This window comes from Carlito syrichta, unplaced genomic scaffold, assembly GCF_000164805.1.
Source record: "Carlito syrichta isolate Samal-C Ts95f unplaced genomic scaffold, Tarsius_syrichta-2.0.1 Scaffold309696, whole genome shotgun sequence".
NCBI lineage: Eukaryota > Metazoa > Chordata > Mammalia > Primates > Tarsiidae > Carlito > Carlito syrichta.
This window is the reverse complement of record NW_007253792.1, coordinates 395,294-421,232: the sequence shown is the minus strand read 5'-3', so window position 1 is coordinate 421,232 and position 25,939 is coordinate 395,294. Positions and strand designations below refer to the sequence as shown.

The 25,939-nt window shown below is 48.7% G+C and overlaps 1 protein-coding gene and 1 pseudogene across 1 annotated transcript in view; one reads left to right on the top strand and one right to left on the bottom strand.

Moving 5' to 3' along the window:
- PRKCA (protein kinase C alpha) overlaps window positions 1-25,939 on the top strand; it is a 468,463-nt gene that overhangs the window by 113,369 nt on the left and 329,155 nt on the right. The gene's annotated exons all lie outside the window — the stretch shown is intronic.
- Window positions 15,440-16,020, bottom strand: LOC103269991 (annotated as a pseudogene).

Sequence of the window (25,939 nt, the reverse complement as noted above, 5' to 3'; positions counted from 1 at the left end):
CCACCTTCCGTGCCAAGAGGACATGTCCTGCTGCTGACTGGCAGAGGGCTTTCCAAGGAAGTCACGGGATCCGAGGAGAAGTGGAATGCTAATTTGCCTCGTGTCATGAAACTGCTTTCTGAAAGCATGGTTTAGGCCTCGGGTTTGTAATGAAATCACAGCTGGCCCTTATTGTTCACACTGGAAAATTTATTCCTGTTTGTGCACTGCTAATGACTGGCTTTCAGAATGCCTGCTTTCTTCTCGTGATTGTCCGCTAATTGACTGTCCCTCTGATGGGAGGGAAAAGTAACAATGTATTCCTTGGGCTACTGGGTTTATTGTTTTCAGTACTTCTGGATATTTCAGACAGGGACCTTTTATGTGCTTTATTTTGTGCAATATTCATATTTATTAGGGCCATTTAATAGCGATGTAAATAGCTGGCATTGATCAGCCAAACTGGCGGTTTCTTGTTGCCATGACTACCAGTTCTTCTTCTCCCCTTCCCCCAGACACACTTTCTGATGCTCTCTCAGACAGAGCTTCAGGAGAGACCCCGGGGCCAGTCTTCCCTGCAGTGATCCATGCTCCTTCCAGATGATGTTTTATTTTCAGGGGTCTGGTTTCCGTTTGCATTAAGGACTTGAGAAGATGGAGGCTCGAGGGGGGCCATGGGCTTTCCTGGGTTCCTTTGTGTGCTCAGTATGAGAGCCTAGGTCTTGTGGCTTCTGGAGGTCTGAGGCATCTTGGTGCCAGGGACTGTGCCTTGTTCGTGTGAGTCTCTTTAGTGCTTTGCACTGAGAGATGTGCAGTTGACGTTTGTTGATTGAACAGGTGAGGCTTCCAGTGCAGGTCAGACTTTGTTTCTCTCTCAGAGCGTGAACCCATTGGTACTGGTGAAGCCCTCCAACCCCCACGTTAACAACCAGCTGTTTATGTTCCTTTCAGCAGGGTGAGAGGGCAGCTGGACAAGCCAGGCAGTTGTAAGGTGCACCTACTGAAGGTGAAGTGTCCATAGCAAGGTGGGTGTGTGTGATTAGCTAGCGGAAGGAGGCCCCCAGAACACAGGGTGGCAGGTGGTGGGCCAGAATGAAGAGATCCTGCTCCTAACGTGGATATATCATTACCGCCTTTCTTTTTTTTTTTTTTTTTTTTTTTAAGCAAAGGAACTCTAGAGATTAAGTGTTCCAATAACTGGGATGCTTTGGAGAGATGGTGTATCCATCAGTGTGTGCCCTCCCAGTAGTGTGTGCCCTAGAGGAAGCCCCGGGGCTCAGAGCTTCCCCCGGGCCCTGGCCCTGGCCCTGGAGGTATCTTGTGATGAAATGACCTCCACCTAAGTTTCCTGTACACATAGTGGAGAGCAGCCTCTCTTGCTGCTGAGTTATCATGAGCAAATCCTCCCTCTTCCTCCTCCGTTCTCCTTTCTCTGAGACACCAAGTGAGGGCGCTTGTTTGAAGCACAGAGGAGCAGGGGTGGCTCTTGACTTCCTGCAGCCCAGAGGCTCACCTGGGCGTTTCTAGAATATCTTCGACTCATCCATCCTGCAGTGAGGCCTGGGCCCCTGGTGGTTATGGCGCGTCTGCGAGGACCCCCAGCCCCCCTTGTTAGCAGGCCGTGTTCCTGTCTGGCTCTCTCTCTGATTGTGGATGGAGCAGTGGGTGGATGCAGGTGAATCTCCTGGGCCAGGAGCTGTGGAGCCAGGATGGACCCTGACTTCCAGCCCCCCTTGGCCCGAGCTCTTTCTCCTGCCAGACTCTCCCTGGGGCTCTTGTGGCCTTCCTGGGCTCGTCAGGGGAAACTGGGTGGCATTCCCACTTGAGCCTTGAGGTGTGGAGCAGCTTGACTGGGAGAGAAGACGGGCTGGCCCTCACAGTGGCTGTGCTTTGCCCCTAAGCAGTGGCTGCGTGGCCCTGACTTTCTGTCCCTTAAGGGGGCTGTCAGTTCGGGCCGTTAGAGGGTGGCTGGGAGTGTGGGAGAAGTCAGCCCCTGCTCACTGGGCTTCATAGTATGGCTCCTCAGGTGCCGTTGAGGAAGGCCTTGCTAAGAAGTCACGGTCCTCACGGTGCCGAGGGGACCAGAGTTAAGGGGATGAATGGCTTCAAAGGACGGTTGCTAAAGGTGGATCCTGCATGGATCTGAACGCATGGACTCTGCCTGTGGGTGAGCAGAGAGAGTCAAGAGCAGGAGGGCATGTGCTCATTCCAGCTGCTGGAGCTGGTTTAGCAAAGCTCCCCCTTTTTCAGGTCATCTCTGGCACTGCGGACAGTTTCCCCCTGTGCTTTAGTGACCTGAAAGCACGGAACCAGATCTGTAGTTGTGCTCTGCTCATGGGTGCAAACTTGGGTTCTGCGGCTTGCTGGCTGTGTAGCCCGGACAGCTTGCTTATACTTCGCTGTGCCTGGTTAAAGTCACAGCACCCCATTGCCATAATAAGAATTCTTCAGTTGTAGTCATTGCTACCTACCTCGTGGGGTTATTGGGAAGATCGAGTGTAATAATGATGCCGAAGTGCTGGGAGCCTTTCTGGAGCACCGTAACTGTCCCGTCGGGGCAACACTGCCACCACCAAATGAAGTCCTGGCCTGAATCTTTACTTTATTCTTACCTCTCAAACGTGACTTATGGGTTTGAGCCACATTTTCCCCAGTGTTAGTTAATGTTCAAATTTATCTGTACTTTGCTTTTTGTGTTTCAGCCTAAGGACTGCTTCCTGGCTTTTCTGGTTCCTCTCCCTCCCTTGTTCCCCTACTTGAGTTCCTTGGAGGCATGTCACTGGACAGACTAATGAGCACAGGCTGAGACTTTTTAAACTCTGGCTTCCTTTGAAAGTGCAGTTCATGTTGTGAAACAAAAAACTCAAAATGTTGTGACTCTGCAGCCAGAATTTTGTCATCTTGATGGGTGGTGCTCGTGTGCTGCATTGCTATGGACAATTGCGAGATGTGCTCATGGGCAGGGGTCCTGGAAACCCCCTACGTGTTTTAACTGTTCCATTAAAGATAATTGACCAGTTCACTCAGCACCAGACTAGGCTCGGGGAGGGACCGGGGAGAATGCAGGAGTACAAAAGAAGAACCATCTGCAGTCTCAGTGGTGAGCATGTGCGGTTGGGAGGTGCCATGGTGTACCAGGAGAAAGAAGTTGAAAGATGTGTTGAAAACAACACACCTCAAGCACAGAGCCCATGGGTGGCTCTAGTGCGCAGGCACAGAAGGCTGTTTAGGGAGTTGTGTTTGTAGACTGAGTCTTAAAGAAAAAGAAAATGAAGAATGCTTTTCGGATGGAAAGAATGGGATGAGTTAAGTCAGGGCGGGCATAGAGCTAAGAACGAAGGAGATGCATGTTTGTCCCGACCAGCATGAAGGATCCAGGCTCTGTTGAACCTCCTCATGCGGCTGGAATCGGGAAGGCTGAATTTCAAGATAAAGAGTGTGACTTTGTCGTCATCACGGGTGAGAGATTTGTGGTGCAGGTGGAGGCGCCGCGTGCTGCCGGCTTTTCATCAGATGAGAAGGAGCGAGAGCATGGGTGGAAACTGATGATGGCTGGCGGGGACGCTGGCAGTGCAAAGATGGGCTCCCATCTCCCAGCATCATGGAGAAAAGTCATTGTGGTTTGTTCACTGGTTGGATGTAAAGAAGATGAATGAGGGAAGAAAAATAATTTTGAGCCTCCAACACGTGAGGACCCAGAGGAGGGATGGCATTGATGTTGAATTACAGGTTGTGTGAAAGCTGGCAGTGAGTGACTTGCTGGGGAAAGTCATGTAGCTCTCTTCCAGCAGTGAGAGGCTCATGTCCCTGAAGTTTGGACTGTGGACTCCAAACCCTGGCTCTACAACATTAAACGAGGAACCTTGACTACAATGACCTCCCTATGTCTTTCTTTTCTATCTCAATAGCACCTATCTCAAAAGATGTTGTAAGGATTAAATGAAAGAACGCATGTAAAGTGGTTAGAACAGTGGCTGGCACGTGGTAAGTACCCAATAAGTGTTGGTGGTTTTATGCTTTTCTTAATATGAGTATTTGTCATTAGATACATGGGTGTGGTATCAGATATGAAGGTGAAGAGAAGTCTGGATTTGGGAGTCGGTCCCTGAGACGTGAAACATGCAAGTCTGAGCGTGAAGGATCTTCCCATTGGAGTGACCTCTGAGCTTGATCAATTGAGGATCAACATGAATGGATGTCAGCACAGTGCCTTGGGGACTGTGGACTGGAGGGAGGACAGCGAGGAAGCCAGAAAAGACACACACAGGGAATAATTGGAGTATTAGGAGGCAAGGCTGAGATGGCGTTGTCATGGAAACTAAAGAAAGTTTTTTGGAAAATGTTGTCTAAGTCAGATACATTGAGAGTGGAGTCAAAACTGAGGGTAGAAAATGAGCCACAGACGAAGCCCGGGTGTTTTGAAATGTGTGCTGGCATCGTTCAGCTGAGAGGTGATTGGGAAACCAGAGCTTAAGGCACATGGAACCCGTGATGGGAGGGGAGAGGCCGAAGATGCTGTGGTGCTTAGAAGAGGCCGCAGAGCCACTGGAGCCGCCAACTTCCCTGTGAAGGGGGCGAGGATTTAGGAGGCGTTGGAAATACTGCTGCGGTGCAGCGGGCTCCACTGAGCAGGTGGGAAGGACCCTTTGGCAGAGCGTGGGAGGGCGAAGGGGAGCACAGTTGTGTGGGGTCTGAACTCAGGGGAAGACACAGGCTTGTCAACAGGTGTTTGCTACCAGAAAAGACAAAACATAGTTGGCGATTTGTATAAATGTTGATGCTTACAAAAACTTAAGAAACTTCAAGTTTCCTCTCTCTTTTCTTGCAAATGACATGATTCTTGTTCATCATGCTTCTAAGGATTGGGAAAGACATAACTTAGGAAGTTTAAAAAGCTTTTATTTTGAAAAGGTCACGTCTCCCAGAAACATAAATTTGGAAACACAACATTTTCTCTTCCCCACTGACAGATGCAGGTGCATCTGTCTTGGCTGGAGCAAAGCCACGGGCCAGAGGCCCCACCTGTGTGGCAGCCCCCAACCCGAGCAGACACAGTTCAGGAGGATGTAGTCCTAGAGCTACTGCGTCAGGATGCCGCCAACCCCAGACGCAATTGGGCAGTTGTTTTACATTTTCTCTTTGTGGCTTCGAATAGGAGATTATCCAGATGAGTTGGATATGTTCTTAGACCAGACTCACCTAGGTGAACTCTGCCTCCCTGTTTCTGCTTAGTTTTCTGAAAATCCTTCATCTATTGGTTCTTCCTAAAAACTGACTCGTGTCTATAAATACTTTTAACAAGTTCTCTTCATATTTGGATACCATGAGTAAATAAGTGATTTTGCAATCAGGATTCTGGATGAGGTGCTACTGTACCTGCCCTCTATATAGGCTGGTGGGCTGGGGGGTGTGTGTGGGGGGAAACAGAAACTTCAAACCCCTAGAGAGGGTAGGAAACGGTGTCCTGTGAGAATAGGGCTCAGGCAGCAACAGAACCGGTGTTGCTGTCCTGAACCTGCTTTCCTTCTCCCTGTGCCTCGTCTTGTGTGGTTGTGGTTGAGAAAAGCCTACAGGATTGGGGGATCTGGTGACCTCAGGATCCCATTCTTAATTGACACTGACAGCCCTGAGGAATTTTATTCTTTCACTTTCTCTGTCAGCAAAGCAGTGCTGTAGGTAAAGGGCGCATTCCAGCCTTTCAGGGCCTCTTGGCACTGGTAATTCCAGTGTTTCTGGTTGATAGTGTCTGGATGCATGTTCTTGCGACGTGAGGGAGTATCGTGAGATCATGAGCCCAAGTCTGTGAACATCTGTTGCCTGGGCTCCTTCCTGGCCAAAAAGGGCTCAAATAAGGGAGCAAGTTGTCTGAAGAACTCTGTTGAGTAGACTTTGCACTTTCATGGGATATCATTCTTGTAGAGGCAGTTATTCCATTTAAACCCAGCCGAGAGGAGAGGGTGACTAGGGGAGAACACAGTAGGAAACATCCCCTCTCCTCTTGGTAGTGGTGAGAATAGTGGCTGTCATTGTGATTGTCAGCAATAACTGATGGTTCTTGAGGACCTCAGTGCATACGGCACTAGAGTGAGCACTTTATATTTAGTGTCTCATTTGGTTTTATTCAGTCCTCCCAACAGCCTGTAATACATTGGACACAACTAGTACCCACATTTTACAGGCAAGAAAATTGTGTTGCTCCTACCACTTTGACAAATAATAGGGTCTGACTAGTGCTGTCATGTTCCAAAATACATCTCTCTTAAATAGACATGTGGTTCTTACAGGGCTTCTCATTGTCCTGTTGTTTGTGCTTTGCAGATTGATGTCCTTCATGTATGAGTCTTGTGGAAGCCCATAGTTGGAAAACAGGGCTCCCAGGGTCTCTGCTTATCTGCATTTTGTCAAGAGGCACTGCTTGACAAGAAAACCGTTCATGCATTTGACCTTAAGGACTGAATAGCATAGGCAGAAAAAGGGAATTGGCACTGCGTGTTTTAAAAAGTAAAATAAAGCTTTTTCTGGTCCTTTTGCCTATGTGCCCTGGAAATCCCATAATTAGTGCAACAGCCTTCTTCTGTGATGAATTTCCTAAGTCACTTCCAGAAAGAGCTTGGGTGGTATGTATTGAACACTCATTCTAAATAAGGGTCTTGTTTTTTTTTTTTTTTTTTTGTCCCTCCCAAAATGTATTAAGAAGATTGCTGCTGGGCTTGGTGGCTCAGCCTGTAATCCTGCACCTTTGGGAGGCTGAGGTGAGTGGATTGCCTGAGCCCGCGGGTTCGAGACCCGCCTGGGCAGGCGAGACCTCATCTCTACAATAAATAAAAAAATCAGCCAGGCATGGTAGTGCGCACCTGTAATTCCAGCTACTTGGAAGGTGGAGGTGGAAGGATCGCTGGAGCCCAGCAGGTCAAGGCTGTGGTGGCTGTGAGTGGCCACTGCACTGCAGTCTATTGTAGAGATGAGGTCTCACCAAGTTGCCCAGGCGGGTCTCGAACCCGCGGGCTCAGGCAATCCACTCACCTCAGCCTCCCAAAGGCGCGGGATTGCAGGCTGAGCCAACGAGTCCGGCTGCCCTGATGTTTTTCGAATCACAGTGGCAGTGAGTGACACGAAGGAGACCCTGGAAGTGCTTATGGCAGGACTGTGATCTGGTCTGCGGCTAGTCAAGGGGCTTTTTTGAGGCCTGGACTTTGAAGCCATGGGCTGAGAGTGGCCTGGTGGGAGCCCCTAAGAGATTGTCTCATCCAGTTGAAGACACCCACACTTAAAGACTAGGTGCTTGAAGTCCACAGCTCTGTCCATCTCTGTTTTCCCTAGAAGAGGGAAATGTGGATCCCCGAGGAACCTACTTCCCTTTCACTTCAAAGTCTGCTTCTGTATCTAAAAATGAACTGAAGCCGCATCTGTTTGCTGATGGGTTTGAAAGCCCTTGAAAATGTTTGTTATTTCTGTGCGGTTTGGGGGGGCTCGTCTGTGTTGCCTCTCCTGTTCAGGTGGCTTTGCGGCCACACTGGGCACTGTGTATATCTCCGCCAGGAGAGCAGTTGTAGCTGTGAGCCACATTCCACTGAGGTGAGGCAGTGGCTTCAGGTGCCTTTTCGACAGGTAGCCAGTTTTCATGCTGTCTTTGTTCTCAAAACAGGATGAATTATACTCAGGTGAACACAGAGAACACTCAACTGACTCCAAAAGTACTTTCCTGCTGTACACTTATACCGTACACTTATGCCGTAGTAGATGCTGGTGGTGGTGTTTCTGGGTGGTGGTTTTCCTAGAATGCATCTGCTCTGGCTGTGAGCTTCCTGTGATCTTATCTGCATGATGCCGCCTCACTCTGTGTAAATGGTGGGTGGGTGATGGGTGGATGGGCACTTGGAAGTGTCACACAGGACTATGAGGAGGGGCTCCACGGAAACCGAAATTACCTTTTGGAGGGTAGGCCCCACATAGTGTACTTGGAATCTGTTCCTCCAGATCAAATGGTCAACCAAAGTTTTCATCTGGGAGTTTCAAGAAGGATGTGTCACGATTTGTGGAAGCAGTGTCATGGCAAACAGGTGAGTGTTTCTTCTGCCATAACAGTGAGCTGCCCACACCGCACTGAGTGCTCAGCAGTTTGTGACCAAAAATGGTATGACCCTTGTGCCCCCCGTTAACCTAATCTCACCCCAAGTGACTTTTTTGTTGGGAGGCTGAGGTGAGTGGATGGCCTGAGCCCGCGGGTTCGAGACCTGCCCGGGCAACTTGGCGAGACCTCATCTCTACAATAGATCAAAAATGAGCCGGGCGTGGTAGTGCGCACCTGTAGTTTCAGCTACTTGGAAGGCTGAGGCGGCAGGATCGCCAGTGCCCAGCAGGTGGAGGCTGTGGTGGCCGGGAGCGTGCCACTGCCCTCCAGTCTGGGCGATGAAATGAGATTCCAACTCAAAAAGAAAAAAAAAAGTCCTTAAAGGGAAACATTTTGCCAGTGTGAAAGAGGTGAAACAAAAAATGGCAGAAGCACTGAAAGACATCAAAATTGATGAATTCAGAAATTGTTTTGAGCAGTGGAAAAGCATCTTTATAGGTGTTTTGCATCAAATGCAGAGTACTTTGAAGGTGACTGAAGTTTAAACATGTAAGAAAAAATACGCACTTGTTAAAATAAATAAGTTCTGGTTCCTCTGGGGTCTCCCTTATATACCCAGGCTCCGGCTGGTTTGGCTGTATGGCCCGTCTTTGCCACGGCAGGCTTTTCATCGTGACAGCAGTGTCTCTTCCTTCTGGATCTCGCCCCCCCCCCTCCCCTGGCCCCTTCTCCCAGTTTCTTTTTTTTTTTTGAGTTGGAGTCTCACTCTGTTGCCCAGACTGGAGTGCAGCGGCCACTCCCGGCCACCGCAGCCTCGACCTGCTGGGCTCTGGCAATCCTTCCACTTCAGCCTTTCGAGTAGCCGGAATTACAGGCATGCGCTACCATGCCCGGCTGATTTTTTGATTTATGTAGAGATGAGGTCTCACTGCCCAGGTGGGTCTCGAACCCGCGGGCACAGGCAATCCATGCACCTCAGCCTCCCAAAGGCACGGGATTACAGGCTGAGCCACTGAGCCCGGCTCTCCCAGTTTCTTTTCCACTTCGGAGAGCGCCCTTTAGCATCCCCAAGCCCACCTCATGCTGCTTCCCGCTCATGACCTTGGGGAGGCTCCTCACGCTGCAGGATGAAGTCCTGATTTTCCACCTGGCCTGCGAGGCCCAGTGCTATTGTGGGCCATGCTCCAGCCTCCTCCTATTCTCCAGGTGCCATGAGGGTGCCTTGCCCCTCCTCGCGCCAGCCACACGTGTCTTCACGGTGCCCACCTAGCTGTACTGATGGGTTTTGCTCTGTAATTTTATCATTCATTCTGCCGCTCCCATGATATGTGAGCTCAGCGAGCTAGAGGCTTCAACACACGTGAGTACTCAGTCAGCTCTTGATCACATATTTGCTTTTGACATCCATTTTTGCCTTTCTTGCATACATGTACACACTTACTCTTCTCTCCTTTGAGATAACTCCTCCAGAAATGGGTGATGGGGCAGCTGTGAGCTGTTTCTGGATCCCTGTTTGCCTAAGAGCCAGCAACTCTGCTCACATTTTGGGAACAACACAAGCATATTGACATCCTTGCCTGCCTCTAGCCTTCTGCTTGTGGCGATTGGCTCACGTGTGTGCTCCTTTCACAGGGCAGCCACACACGTGGGCTTGCCACTGGCGATCAGAAACAGCTGAAGCTCCGAGGTGGGAGAAATTTGCCCTATCTTTGCAGGCAGTAGACAAGGGCCTGGCATCCGGATCTCCTGGCACTGACCTTTCTGATTGTCCCCATGCCTGTTGCCTGTCTTTGAAACTGTATAATGATGAGTGGGAATGGGAAGAAATTAGGGGAAAACTGGGATGAGACTGTTGGCACTTATGACTCCTGGAAAGAAAGCTAGCCTTGGAAACCAGAGGCTAAAGAATAAAGCAGGCTTCTTAGATGCCATTGTGTGTTCAACAGAACACGCATTTGCTCTGGCCATAGAGCATTCCCATGAGAGTTTGTGGAAGAAGGAACCTGATGGAATAAATAACCCATGAAATGCATGACATGGTTTTCTTCAGCTGCAAGCAAACTTCTCAGTTGTGGTGAGTGACAGATTGTGGCATGCTGGGATGTGTGACACTGACTCCACACAGAGCCTGCTGTGTCAAGTCCCCTGAGATGTGGGGACAGATCCTTGGTCACCGAGTCCCTGCTGAATCGTGGTTGGTGTGACACGTGCGGCCCATTTAACACGAGGCGTAAAGACAGCAGGGGCTGGAGAAAAGGGCAGGGGGAGAGGCTCAGCTAATATTTGGTTCCTGGCCACCTGCACCTAGTGAGAAGCACTGCTCTTGTTGCCAGAGGCAGCATGGTGGGCAGGTGAGGTAGCCAGGCAGGAGGAAAGAGTGGCTGGATCCCTGTTTCACCTGAAGACGGACTGATCCGCACACGCAGGCAGGATGGACCTGGGCGGACTGGAGTTGGGATCTAGGCCCCCCTTCTCCCTAGTCTCCGCGGGTCTGGTGACGTTTCTGAGTCTCAGCCTCCCATTCTGTAAATGAGGGACGGGAAGGATGAAAACCTGATGGATGACTGCAAGACTTGAATGCCCAAAGTCTATAAAGTTCCTAGTACTGGTGTCAGCACGAAGCCCGGTAAATGTTCCAAGGAGTGAGGTGCCGGCTCATAAAAGTCATCATGGACGTGTTTGCCGAGGGCGTCTGGGGTGCTGACATTGCTCTGTGCCTTCTGAATAAAGAGCTGAGCGGGGTCTGACTCCTGTAGTTGGAGCTTCAGAGGGAGAGACACTGACTTGCCACCTTCTCGCGGAATCCGGGATGTGTGTGCTCTTGCATTTCACTGTTCCGGACTCCAGGGGCATCCGACATGGTGGCATTTCATAGTTTGACAGGCAGCCTTCTTTCCTTTCTTAGAAGTGCATCTGCATGGGGTGGCGTATTGGATTCTCGGAGACTCATTGTTCAGTGACTCCTTGTGGCCGTTCTCAGAGTGTGGCTGCCTCACCCTGGGGGGCGAGAGCGCAGGACTCAGAGCCCTTCTCCTTGGACCGTCAGGGGAACACCCTCCTCCTGGGTGGCACAGGATCATCTTTAGGCTCGCGGTTTCAGTGAGTTCTTGCTTAAGGGCTGGGGGGCAGGTAACAAGGCGTATCTTACCAAGTTGCGGCTCAGTGGGTTCATCTGGAGAAGAGTGTGGGCAGTGAGTTTGGAGGAGAGGTTTTTACCTAGTTGTCTGCCTCTGGAGGAGTTTAGTTTTAGCAGTTGGGATTGTAAATTATTTGTTGAATAGTACTCCCACTGAAGTCCTTGTTTGCACCTGGTGGAAACAATAAAGCTTTTAAGAGCAAGATGTCATTTCCTTCCCTACTTGTCTCTTTTCTTAGCATTCTGGAAAGTCCCACTGTTTCTGGAGTCCGTGCACGCCTCTCCCCACTCCTCGGAACACAGCTACACACACTGTGCACTCCCGGCCCGGAGGACCTTTGCTCCTCTGCACACACGGGCACTGAAGTTCGCAGCAGCACATTCCTGTCCCTGAATATGCCTCCCGGATGTCGCCTCTCGGGTCCTGTCTGTGCTGCTGGCCTAGGTGGGACTTCTGAATGAGTTCATGCCACTGTTTCTCTGGTTCCCCTCAAAGGGAGTCCCCATCGTCCAGGTGCTCAGGAGTGCTTCCAGGCTGGAGACCCAGGCAGGGCTGCTAGAAAATGGCCGTGAGAACTGAACTCTGCTCTGCCCAAAACGGCATCCAAGGCAGCTGGCTGGTCCAGCGGACTGGGCTGTTGCTGACACAGGGGACTCCACGTACTGCAAGCCAGAGGCCGTTCAGACCAGTCACCTCAGAGCCGAAGGCTTCCAGGAGGGGATGAGGACGAATCCCCGATAGCTGAGGCACAATCCTGACAGACCATGCTGGGAGGAGGAGGTCTGACTAAGTCTGACTCCTCTGAGGACACATGAAGAAATGCTGATTTTGTGGCCTTATGTGGGGACCGAGGCGATCTGTGATGGGTCCTGGGCATTCTGGGCAGCGGACAGTGTGGTGGCCCCTGCCTGCTCCCCCGATCCTGCTTGTGGTGTGGTGTTCCTTGACCTTGTTTTTTTAATCTGTCCACATGAGGGCTGGGTTTGCCTTTTGAATTGGGAGTTAAGGCGGACCTTTTGAACCCTGTTTTTTCCCTGTGATTCCAACACCTTGGCCCTGGGGAAGGTGCTGCTTTCTAATTTCATGGCATGATGCAACTCTCCTCCCAGCACACACACACACACACAGTTACACACACACATACACATGAGCATGCGCACCCGCGCACTCACTCCTCTAGAAGACTGCAGGAGCTGTGGTAGAGACAGTAGTCCTCAGTGCGGCCAGACTGGCCGATCGAACACAACCATGGAGGTACAACATCTCATCTACCTTTTCCAGGATAGAAACATTTTCCTTTCTTCTTAGCCTTCTCAAAAACATGCCAGGCACTTTCAGTGTCTCCTGACCAGATCCTGAAGGGTACTCAGCCTAATTCCACTTAGAAAATAGCTGGGGACCCATGTTTACTTTTAGTATGCCTAAATTCAGACAGACCTCATCTAGATTGTGGTCCAGGGCTATGCACACTGTCTCCACTGATCACCTGCCGGGTTTGTCCGTGTTGGTGACTTTTACTGCTGCTTGCAGTAGGAGGGGTCTCCACACGGAAATCACTGGGAGGCAGAGATCCTGGTTCAGTCTCTCCTGTGTCTCGTCTCTTGGGAGCTGAGTACCTAGGTGGCCCTCTGAAGGGAAGTGTGCTCCTGGGCTATGGTAGAGGAGTATTTAGGGCCCGGGTGAGCCCCCAGATCTTAGATGAATGGAGGATTGGCTGTGGGTGTGTGGGGGCATAGCTTCTTGCACTGAATTCTGAGGATGAAAATTTCTAGCTTGTCTTGCTTTTTATCACCCAGCTATTCTAAAGAAAGCACACTTATGTGTTCAAATCCTTTTCATGGTGGAGAATCTCACTCTTGACTCTCTTTCAATTTAAGAAGTAATTTGGCATCGTCTTAAGTTCCAGGAATGCTTCAACATCAAGCCATCGAAAGATGGGCCCATAAGCCATGCAGAGTGTAGGTTCGGTCAGCTCTCTGAGCATGCTTTAAACTGTCAGTTGTGTGTAGACAGTGAGGAAGTGTCACACCCTTGAGATGTATAAGGATGGTGATGGAGCCAAGAGAGGTGTTAGGGTGTTGAAACACAGAAGCGATGACTGTACGTCTTCCTCAGCTCCCAATTCACTGTCTTCTAAGTGGGTCTTTCCTATGACTCCTATATGCGGCTTTGACTGACTGGGCGTGGCCAGGTGAGTTCTGAGTGAGAGATAGGAAGTTCATCCCTTTGCGCAGGGAGTTCTCTTGAGCAACTGACATCTTATGGAGACATCCTCCCCCCACCCCCCGAAGAAGTGAAGTCTGTGCTTTCTGAGTAACCTCTTTTCACCACTGTTTCCATAGTTTGAATGGTAAAATGTGGACAGCGTTTTCTTGCTGAAGCATAGCTTCCTTGGGGGAGTGGGCTGGTAGAAGGAGGGGTGGCACTGGAGACCTATCATCAAGGTGTCACAGAGCACTGACCTTAGGGCACCTGGACCGATGTCAGACCCTGCCGTAGAAGGTGGAAACCTCAGCTCCCTGCTAGGTGTGACCATCTCCAGGTGGGAGCTCCTAGGGGCCTGTCGTCAGAGGTGGCTTCCAGTCACCACCAGGGTACCCCTGGCCCTCTATGCCTTACCCCCCTTGCCAGCTTCACTAGCAGCCATGCAGCCTCCTTCTCACCTCTTGGCCCCTTTCTTTCTAGGGTCCCTTTTGTGCTCTTGTTACCGGAGTGCTGAAGACCAGACTCAGATGCGCCCACGTTCTGGGCAGAGCTAAGGACTTCTGTGCCCCCTTCCAGAGCACAATTTTATGTGCCCCCCATGCTGCATGGGTATTTGGGGTTTTTTTTGCCCTTGCTGGGCAGTGATTGTCCACAGGTAAGGCTGCCTTGGTGTCTGGAGGTTAGTGAAGGCACTCAGAGTGAATGGAGAGAGTTGAATTAAACCCTTGAATCAGACTAGAAAGCCTACATGAAATCATGGTGGAGGATGGCCTCTGTGTTCTGTTTATTTTGAACCTTTTTTCCTAACCAGTTGATATGCTGTTCCTTTGTTTTGTTGGCATCACATGGTGTCATCAGTACTTAAGAACTTTAGAAATAGTAGTGTGGATCATTAGTCATTTTTGTCCTATTCAGTCTGTCCTAGGAAATGTGCTATTGCACAAATGAGATCTGTTAGTGGGACTGGTGATTTTTCTGTTTTGGAGCTTGGAGAAAGCTGAAAGTTGGTTTTGGAAATCAAGGTGCCTGATGGAAATTAGTGTGTCATTTCCACTGCATTAGGCTTTCTGAGCCCTGTTAGGCTTGGTGCCATCAAACTGCTCTGTGTCCCAAGGAGGGCACTTTGGAGAAACTCACAACCTCCCACATGCTTCCAATCCTAGAGACACTCTGTGTGCTTATCTCTGTCTATCCTTTATTTTGAAAATTAGTTGCACAAAACTCCAAATGCATTGATTAAGTACACAAAAAGCACATTATTCTTCAAGTTATAAGGAGAGTCTGTACCTTCAAAAGAATTCACTCTGGGTTTCCCTTAGGCCCTGGAAGTATACCTTGATTTATACCAACTTGAACAACAACAAAAAAATCAACAACATCACAATCTCTTTAAGCAATAAGTGACAGTATTCGTACAGTTTACTCCAAAAGTATACTCTTGGAAAGTGAGATAAGTCTAATGTTATGTGATGCCTATGTGGATAGGCAGAAGGAAGATTCCGGCAAAAACAAAAGCAGACAAATTACATGCTTTTTAAACATATCGAACCTGTCAACTTTTCCCACCTTTTTTGTTGTTTATAGTATTTTGAAGAGGGCTAGTTCCACTTTGAAAACCTCTAAACTTAAATAAAAAAAGTTGCATGAGCTTTAAAGAGAATAGATATTTGGAGAAATTGAGGTCTTTTTCTTGTAACTTCTTAACCATATTGCTTTTTTTTTGAGACAGAACCTCTCTATCACCCTGGCTGGGGTGAAGTGGCACGACTCGCCACAGCCTCAGACTCCTGGGCTCAAATCATCCTCTTGCCTCATCTTCCTGAGTAGCTGGGACTACATATGTGTGCTATCACACCTGGCTAAATTTTTTTTGATTTTTTTTTTTTTTTTGGTGTGTGTGTAGAGACCAGGTCTTACTGTGTTGCCTAGCTGGTCTCAAACTCCTTGAGCTTAAGCAGTCCTCCCACCTTAGCCTCTCAAAGTGCTGAGATTATGGGCATGAGCCACTGTGCCCAACCTGTATTGCTTTTTTAAAATTTATTTCAGATTATTTATTTCCCGACTTTTTTTTTTTTTTTTAACAAGCAGGACTGCCCAAGACTTCAATCTTGCCTTTTCCACCTTTAGAATTAGGAAGCTTAATATTATCTATGGTAACTTCACAAGGAATGCTATCATCTTCATCCTCAGATTCTGAACTGTTTTCTGAACTGTCTTGTGAACTCTCTTCTGAACTGTCTTCTTTGGAATCCAACTGAGACATCTCAAACAAGGCCACATCCATTTGAATAACTTTACCAAGAGTCCCATCAATATTTTCAATGTTGAAACAACTAGGTGGTGCAGACGCTATTCTTTTCTTAGCTTTTCATTTGTTCGTGCCATCTGTGGGAGGAAGGTCCACAGATGGGATCCTTGATCCAATAAGGGACTCTTCTCTATCCGAACTGTTTGAAGAGTGGAGGTCTTTCTGGAATTAGGCTGGGAGTTGATGAGCAACCTGTCCCATATACCTCCGCGGCTGTCTCTCCCTGCCATCAACAGCTCCTTGGACATCGGGATCCCTGAACAGTCCCGGGAGGATGATAAACAGCTTGGGCTGGCCCGTGGCTGGCTGCGGACCTCCATGCCTTTGCTGAGGCTCTGAGCCGCCCACCCAGGCCTGGATGCAGGAAAGCCTTTTTTTTAAAAAGCATATTATCAAGTAGCAAATAAACTATAACTGATCTTGTTCATGGTTTTCAAATTAGACCTCTTCACCCAGCCAGTAACGCATCCTCAACCTTTTCTCCCCTCTTCCCTAATAGCTCATGTTCTGTGGTCCTAGAATGGTGCTAAGTGCTCAAACAGTTTCTTGTCCATTAGTCAAGGACAGTTTAGTCTGGAGAAAAGCACCCGTGCCTGAAGTGGCTCCCTCTCTGAGCTGAAAGCCATGTGCTCAAGGGCCCGTCAGACAGATTAAGCTGACCAGGATGAGGGGCTTACTTCTGGGTTTTGGGTTGTTGCCTTTGCTGTTACTTTTGGTGTACATCTTCAGTGTGCTGTTTCCAGGTGGAGATGGTGATGGGGGTTGCAGGGGAAGAAGGCGTGAACCCGTCCTCTGTTGCTTGCTGATTGTCCTCAGATGTAACCAGTGCGTTTTTGTTACTAGGAACTTGCATTTGGAGGCGGCCTGAGGTGTACTCATTTATTGATTGCTTTTAAGAAGTGATTTATCATTTTGATTGTTTCTTTCCGAGGAGGTGACCTTTGGGGCAGTAGGGCTGTTTCTTGTTTTTGTTTTTTGAAGCATCATTTCTAACCCTGACAGAATTTCATCAGAAAGAGGCTTTGGAATTGCATCTTTATCCCATATTAACTGGGTGACCTTTGACAAGATAGTTAACTCATACAGTCATCACTCCCTGAATGGAGTTCCTGTTTTATGTCAGGACTCATGCTGGACTCTCAAAGACCTTCCATTCAGGAGAGGTAAGAGCTGAGTTAGGCTCACAGGACAGATCAGGGACACCCCACCAGTCTGCAGGGGTTGGAGCAGCTTGCTGGAAGAGGGACAAAGTCCATTGTAGTCAGTCTCCTTGTCTGGAAGTAGGGACAACAGTACCTCAGAGGGTTAGTGCTGAGTATTAAATAAAACCAGATGTGTAAGATGCCTGTCACAGCGAGTCTGCTGAGTGAATGTTGGTTACCATCCACTATATCATGTTGGTTCCCATCACTATACCTGAGGAAGGGCCAGTGTCCAGCAGGTGTATGATTGGAGTCTGCAGGAAGGCCTTTATGTGAGGAACGTTGGAGAAGAACAGACAATTCCAGGAAAAAGGAGGCGTGGGAGGAACTGAAAGCTTGCAACTGGAGAGGGGCTCCAGAACAGGTGCTGTTTTTCCCCTGTGAGCTGGTTATCATGACCAGGATGACTTTCATCCACACAATTCGCACTCTTTGCACAGAGGGTTTTGGAGAGGAGGGTTTTGCTTTCACACAAAGTAGCTGCCTGGTGCTGGATGATGATATGCTGATATTTTGCTTATGTGGTAATGGGCTCCTGCACTGTAGAATTTTGTCTTAAATAAATTGTGCTGAATTATTCATTAAAATCACTAACCAGTGCAACTACTAAGTCATTTTTTTTTTCCTTTTAACTTTTGATGAAAATAATACTGTTTGGAACTGTGACATGGGGGTTTCCTGCTGAGTGAAGTTTTAGAACTTTGCTGAAAGTGGCATGACGCCCTCTGTGGCTTCACTTTGTCTCTCTGTTGTCTTAAAGTATTTAGTGACTGGAAGAAATGGAAGACATGGTGTGTTTCAGATGATCCAGAAAAAACCACAACGTGAATATGTTCTGTGATCTCTGTTCTTCTTTCTTTGATTTTTTTGATTTGTTAACCAAGTGATATATTGATTAAAAATGACATTTAGAAAATTAGACACTGGTATTTTTCCTTAGAAGGAAACAAAGTATACATGCTAGTCTGGTGAAGCTACATATCAAATCCTCTTGATACATAAACTATGCTTGTTGGTCTTTTTCAGATTTGATTTTAATGACTGAATTTAATAGAATATCAAGGATTATTTTTTAATTTCAAAAAATTTGAAAATACAGAGTTAGAAGTACTTTTTAACTGAGACACATTCAGTGAAAGATACCTTAATATTATTATTATTTTTTAAATTTTGGCTTTTGTTTGTTTTGATAGCATACAGGCCATAAATGAATGAAAGTTTGCAGTTTCACAGAATGCCGTGAGCTTCCGTTTTCCCTGATTAGATTATGTCCACATGTCCTGTTTGTATTTGTGTTCCTGTTCAGGGGCCTGGATCATGAAGCCCCTGCCTGGTCAGGAGGGCAGAGGGGTGGGGCGAGAGGTGGAGAGGCATGGACCAGGCAAGGACCTGCAGGCCAGCCGTCCTGTCCACTCACTACTCTAGCCGCAGCTCACGGGTCAAGGGCTCCAAAGCACAGTCATAGTATAAACCTTGGGTTTCTTGTACAGTTTGGCTGTTGAGGGTGATCTCAGTAAGACAAAGGCCAGGGAACAGAAATATCTTCATTTTGCTCCTGGCACATGCCATTTTGATTCTGTCTCAGTCTAACTGTCCAGAAAATTAGATTGAAAGCAGGACATGGCCGGGAAGTAAATCAGATTAGGCTGTCCTCTGTCACAGCCTCCAGCAGACGTTCCATATCATAGTGCTTGTCCCTCATGTATATGAAGTCGTTTTTGGCCACCTGTGTTGCCAGGCACTTCCAAGCTGCCTAGCAAAGGGGGCATCCAGTCACCCTCTGATCCAACTCATGAAAATACCATCGATGGCTTCATTTTTTGTCCAGAGGAGTGTCTATACCCCTGTGCCTTCTCTCTGCTGAAACTGTCAACTCTCTTCACAGCTGACATAGCATTTGCTGAGGAGCCAGGCCTCAGGTGGGCCTGGAGTAAGCGCCTGGAATCCAGGTACGGCACAGGTGTTTCTGGAGCCTTCTGGAAAGGGTAGACTGTTCTTGGGAGGTTTAACAGGAAGACAGAACTGGGGAAGAAATGTGGGTAGAGGGAGGGACGCAGCTGTGTAGAGCAGGAATGAGGAACTGCCCAGGTTTATCTTGAGAGTTCTGTTTCCCCTTGAAACATTTTGCATGCCAAGAACCGTGAGGAGTGTTTCTGTTGCTTGCTTTCAACTGGTTCTCCTTGTTCCTGTTGCTTGGAAGCCTTTATGAATGGGGCCTGTCTACCTCTGGTTAAAAGTGTTCAAGAAACCCACAGATGGGCTTCAGAACTTCATTTCTGCAGTGACTGTTTGGGTTACAGACATAATTCTCCCTTAGAAATCATGGAGTTTGTAATAGCTGAGGTCTTAAACCACAAGGGCCTATTTGATCCCACTGCACTTGCATCGAGGTGTGCCACCGGTCATGTTTGTATAGTTAGGAGTTGTATTTAGGAGTTGTGTCTGGAAGACCAAGGTTATTTTCCCCTATAGTTATCTAGGAAGTAGAACGGGAAGTCCTCTTCCCCCTCATGTCCCACTGGCTAGTTGGTCACGGTCATGGAGATACTCCAAGCTCGAAACCACTAAAGATGGAGCCCATGTCTTGGGGCAGAGGGTCTGGGGTAAGGCAGGGATTTAAGACTTGAGGGAATCCCAGAAGGAGACTGGAAGCCAGGATCCGTCTGCCAGCAAATAATTCTGCAGAACTCCCCTTCTCTCCATTCCTGTGAGCCCTAGGATTGATCGTCCAGCTTCCCTTTGCTCTGATGTCATCTGCTTCGTCTGGGCTTCCTAGGACTCTTCTGGGTTGTCTTCTATTCAAATTAGACTTGTTTTCATGGGTTTTCCTCCACTTTCTCTCCCTGACATAAGCATGTATCTTCCTGAAGTTTTATTTATTTATTTATTTATTGAGTTGGAGTCTCACTCTGTCGCCCAGACTGGAGTGCAGTGGCCGTTCCCGGCCACCGCAGCCTCGACTGCTGTTCTCCGGCGATCCTTCCGCCTCAGCCTTCCAAGTAGCCGGAATTACAGGCATGCGCTACCACGCCCGGCTGATTTTTTGATTTATTGTAGATTGAGGTCTCGCTGCCCAGGCGGGTCTCGAACCCGCGGGCTCAGGCAATCCACTCACCTCAGCCTCCCAAAGGCGCGGGGTTACTGGCTGAGCCACCCAGCCCGGCTCTTCCTGAGGTTTTAAATGCTACCATTTAACTTAAGTGGGAGTCAGAACAGCTTAGGTTTTGTTTCGTTTTTCTGTGATTCAGTAGCAGGAGCCCCCAGACCTTTTAAATGGTGGGCGTGGACTGAATGAGTTTGTTTATTGAGAACACAAGTTGGGTTGGTACTGAGCTGTCAGTACTGGTCATAAACTCGTGCTTGTGGATACTTTTTCCATGTCTGGTTTCTTTCTGGAAACAATTCCTTCCCAAGCCCCAGGTTCGTGTTGTGATTTTAGCAGAATTGACCTGAAATGACTCAGAATTGCACACTTAATTGCGTTCTGCTCAATTACAGCCTGCACCAGCTGAGCCAGGCCCACCGCCCTGCCTGGCTGTCACTTGCATGTGGCATCTCTTGTAGTTGCTCAGGCCTGGCGGACTCCCGGTCAGTGTGCCAGCTCCCTAGGGAAAGCAGCCACAGCGATGGGCAAGCCCAGGTTAGACACGGAGCTACACAATGTCAGGTAGCGGCAGAGACCAAGGAGGTGCATGCCATGCTGTAGGGGTGAGTGGTTGCATGTTCTCTTCCTTGCTGGAAGAGAGCCCAGGCTTGGGTGTTTGAAGCTGGAGGAAGTGGTATCTGGGCAGGCTCCAGGTTTTGGAGGAAGCCAGCCCCAAGGCAGGGGAGCTTCTGTGGGGGGCTCCTCTCCTGTGACCTGGGCTAGGCAAGGGAGGTGCCTGACCACAGGGTGGAAGGGCCTGGGACAGTGGGCCCAGGCAACAGTGGGGTTTGCAGAGGGCAGGGTGGGTGGAGGCAGAGGCCGAGAGGTCACAGGGTGGGGGGTTCCATGGCTGACCCAGCTTCAGGGCCAGACTGATTTTTCCCAGATGAGAGACATCTTTAGGTCTACATCATTGAGTCAGGGGCTGCCTGCATTCCACTTCTGCTCCTTTGGAGTGTTCTTATTTTCCTCACAAACTGACTTCATTCAGATACACTGTCTGTCTGGCAATACATGACCGAATTTGGAGGCCGGTTCTTTTCTGGCAAGAAAATTCATTAATTTTAGTCGGCTCCCCACACACTTCACAAACGTGCTGGAAAAAACAAAGTTCCTCTTGTCGCCACACAGACACCACAGAATTGCTAGGAGTGCTGCGTTTTCAGATGCAGGGGTCTGTGGCTGTTGACACCCCGGGGAAAGGGTCCTCCGAAGCGTTTTGGACTAGAGCTGCCGGGAAAACAGTGTCCAGTGTGGAAGACTTTATCACCTCAGAGCCCTGAAGATCATCTTAATCCCTTTGATTCCGTAAACACTGCTCAACGTTTAAAGGCGATGGAAGTCTGGCTGTGCCAGATGTCCCCACCTGTCATCTTGGTGGACATGGAAAAGAGGCTCTGCTGTGGCGTTTGGATTAACGGGATCTCACCTGTGCAGGGTGTCCTCCTGCTGAATGTTAGGAACTCTGGGATGGGAGGTACTTCAGTGTGCACCTTCCCTGTTTTCTCATCTGCAAGTGAACATCTGGAGAGTGCATGAGAAGCTCCTGTTGTGGGCCCAGCCCACTCATTTTCTGCTCCCTTTTTAATGATTTCTTCCCCCAAATATATGTTCCCTTGGAACCTCGCAGTGTGACCTTATTTGGAAATAGGGTCTTGCCGGTGTGATTAGTTAAGATGAGGTCACAGTAGTGGAGGGCAGGCCCTCAATCCATGACTGTTGTCCTTGTGAGAGAGCCCTGTGAAGACACAGAGGCGCATGGGAAGAAGGCCACGTGACAGCGAGGCGGAGACTGAGTGATGCGTCTGCACGCTGAGGAACACAGGGACTGTCTGGAGCCACCGGCAGCTAGGGAAGGGCGACATGGGACAGGTTCTCCCTTGGCGCCTCCAGAAGGATCCAGCCCTGCCAGTGCCTTGACTTCAGACTTTTGTCCTCTAGGGCTGTGAGAGAACAAGTTCCTGTTGTTCTAAGCCACCCAGTTTACTTTGTTGTGGCAGCCCTGAGCAACTAATAAACCCCTCATTGTACTTCTGAATCTTCTTTGTCCACTTTTTAATTAATACAGGGTACACATTGCTGCTCATTCTAAATTTCCTCTCTTTAAACTCAAATTTAAGAGCCATACGTGACCTGTTCCAGTTTTTTCTCCTGTCTGTCTGGCAATACATGACCGAATTTGGAGGCCGGTTCTTCGTGGGAGGCTGTTGTCCCCAACCCCAGAGTTTGGAGTCGTCAAAGCTCCTGCCCGGGTGTGATGTCTGACTGTTCTCAGCAGTGAATTGGGTGGGGATGGATCCCCAAACGTCTTGAGCATTTAGACTTTAAAATTGTCATCCACTGGGCCAGCTTTCAGCCGCAGCTTTTGTAGTTGCTACCTTGTCTGCTGTCAAGGTGATTTAGGGCTGACTTAGAAGCAAGTGGATAGAATGGGTGGCAGAGGAGAAGACGAAGACCAGAAAATCCTCTCCAGCCCCCTGCTTCCCAGATGGCGTCCAGAGCGTGAAACAGCTTCCGTGGGACTGGATGGAACTGGGCCACAACAGACTCCTGTCTGCAGCCGCCTTGCTGAGGAGTGCACACTCACCTTGGAGGATCAGCTTTCTGTGCTAAAAAGAGAGCGCAGATTGGGATGGCCGCTGACGGGAGTCGTTCCTGTGGTGTAGGCCAGTTTGATGGTTCTGCATGCACCTTGAAGGCTGGTGGCTTCCACCAGCATGGCTGCCGGAGAGCGCTTGTCATGACTGGCATGGAAAACTCTTTGGCCCGAAGTGTCACCGTAGAGCGATGTAACACATAGAGCGTCAGTGGGAATTTGAGGGGTCGTGTCCTCTTGGGATTCTCTCCTTGGCTGTATCCTCACCAACATTTTGGATGCTTGTCCAGAAGAGCAGATGAGTCCTCTGCTGAGTATTTGAGCCCACGTGGGTCGGAGAATAGCACATGTGTGTGCCTATGCTGAGGGCAGGAGCTACTGTGTGTTGGGGGGAGAGATGTGTGGGGTTTCTTGGTGTGGGTTATTGTGGAGTCTGGGAGACCTGGGGGACTCACAGCCAATCCGCTGGGCCTTGGCATACCCCACTCTGAAGTGAGGGTAGTAACAACGCCCCCTCAGAGGGCTGTTGGTGATGCAGGGTGCACTCTGGGCACCAGCAAAGCCTCGGGCTCCCCTTGAGCTCTCTGCAAAGGTCGGCTTGTCATCAACTAGCCGGTGCTCTGCTGGGCTCAACTGCTGGACTCTTGTAGAGCTTAGTCTTTGCAGGCCTGCTGCCTTGCAGGCTCTTTTTACACACAAACATCTCCCTCATCTCTTACCTGTCAAGCTGGTGTAGAGCAAGCAGCCTGACATAGGTAGTGTCACCTCTACAAAGTAATGCCGGGAGGTAGTGACTTCTGAAACGAGGCATCACAAGTGAGAGTGCTGGACCACTTAGTGGGTGAGGCATACTGGTGCTAACTTTTAAAAGTTGGGATATGGTTGAAACCTGAAAGAAAGCAGCTGTTCTGCAGAATCAGCCAGTGAGGCATCCCTTAGCATGTCAGGATCTCGTGGTGGCTGTGTGTGATTTGATCTACTGACTATTTAGGCCACTGGAATAAAATTTTATCTAAAACACCAATGCAAGGTGCAAAGAAGTCTACAACTTTTGGGAACAGAGCCTATTCATGGTGCTAAACAAAAGCTGAGCACCAGAAGACCTTTTGAGAATTGCTTTATCATAATACTCCTTACGTGCTTGGCTGCTGACTCTCCCAGTGCATCAGATTGGGGAAAACAGAGGGAGAAAGGGGGGAGGAGAGGAGTACCGTTCGCTCAATGCCGACTGTGTGTGGCCACTGGACATGGTGCCCGTTCCCCCATCCGGTATGTGGGGATGGAGAGGCCCAGGGAGGCAAGACAACTGCTACCATGTGGTGGAGCCGGATTTGAGCCCAGATGTGCTTGCCTCCACAGCTCCCCGACTCTCTTGCGCGGACACTTAGGTAACAGCGGAAGGATGCCAGCAGCAGCTGAGAGCGCAGCCTGAGACTTTGTCACCAGGGCAGCATAGTGGATGCTCACAGAAGCATCAGAGTAGGCTCTGGGCTCCTTGGGGAAGGCAAGCGAGTGTGTAGTCCATGCACTTTAGAAATGCCAGTGGTTGGAATTCTTTTTAAAGTTATGGTAGTTGCAGGATCTGTTCTGTGTTCTGGAGAATTTCTCCGGTGGAACACCTTGTTCTCTAACGGTGCTGGATACATGGGATTTTGCTTGATTATAAGGCTAGCCTCTGTGTCCAGCTCTTCCTAGTTGACGTTAAGAGGCAAGGAAAGATGCATAGTCGTGGGCTGGAGGCTATTCTGTTTGTCTTTCCAGTATTTATTGACTGACTCCACTGGGAGTGCTTTTCTAGGTAAATAATTATCTGGAGGTATTGTTGTTTTGCTTTCAGGTACAAGTGTCACTCTCTACCCGTTTCCTGACTTTTTGTACCGCCAAGTGGAAGGGCACATGGCTTGCGGGTGGTGTTTGTCAGCCTTACACGGCATACATGTGGGACAGGCCTTGAGCGATCTATCTGTGGTCTCCAAGGGCCAAACATTCACCAGGGCAGGTTTTCCATCCTGCTCATTGGGTGTGAGCCTTTCTAACTTTTTTTTCTTAAAAAAAAGTTAACGTATGCTTTCTCCTCATTCCCCACACAGTTTTTGAAACACGAGGCCCACAGAATCGTGCAGGATTTTCTGAGTGAAGTCAGTAAGAGTGGGCACCCTCAGCTTCAGGTGTTGTGAAAGCGATGCATCTGTGAGGGAAATCCGTGAATGCCGTTGACTGTGGTCCTAGAAGTCCCTAGCAGAGGGGAATGCGGTGGGTGGGCTGTGTGTGTGTGTGTGTGTGTGTGTGTGTGTGTGCGCGCCTATCTATGATCCCTGTAATTGAGTTCATGGTTCTTTCTATCACTCTGTAGTTAGTTGTTGTTTTTTTTTTTAAACAGCTCCTTAGGATTTTACCCGAGTATAAATCCTGAGAGTATGTGAAAGGGGTTGTCTTTGAAGGACAGAGAACGCACCACCCCTTCTAAGCCCAGCCCTTTCACCTCTTACCCCTTGTCTCTCAAGCTAGTGTGTGTGTGTGTGTGTGTGTGTGTGTGTGTGTGTGTGTGTGTGTGAGTGTATCCATTTGTATTGACCAAGGCTTTCCAAGGTAACAATAAGTACTACTTTTTAAAAAGCTGTGTGATAAATTCAATTTAAAAAATAAGCATTGGGAAAGAATAGGGTATCCCGTATAACACCAAAACAACCACAATTGGTTAGTTTTCCTTAGTTGTTTCCTAGCATCTTTAAGATTTTATTACAGAGATATGGGGTACTATACTGCATGCAGGTAAAGTCTGGGCTTCCAACTGGCCCTCCTTCCCCTGATAGTGGATCTGGTACCCTTTGTGCTGTCACGTGCCCTCCGCCCTCTTCCCTCCTTCCCTCCCCTAGTATTGCCTTGTGATTGCCAATCTCTCCTTTCTGTTCATGTGAATAGTGTTCAGGGTCCACTTATGCATGAGAACATGCAGTATTCAGTTCTTTGCTTCTGTGATAGATCGCTTAGTATAATGGTCTCCAACTCCATGTGGTACATATACATTATGGAATATTATGCAGCCATAACAAAGAACACAATTATGGACTTCCCAGCATAATTTTAATGTAAAAGCTGCTTGAGAGCAGAGATAAACCTTTGAATTCCAAAATGAAATGATATTTTTTCATTTTCTTGTCACAAATAGACAAGAATGGCTTTTCATTTTGCAATTTATTTCTCTTAAATAATGTAATGTGTCTTCAAGTATGACAATTGCTTTAGTGTGGAGCCCTTTGTATGAATAGAATTATTAAATATATGTGCTTGACTTA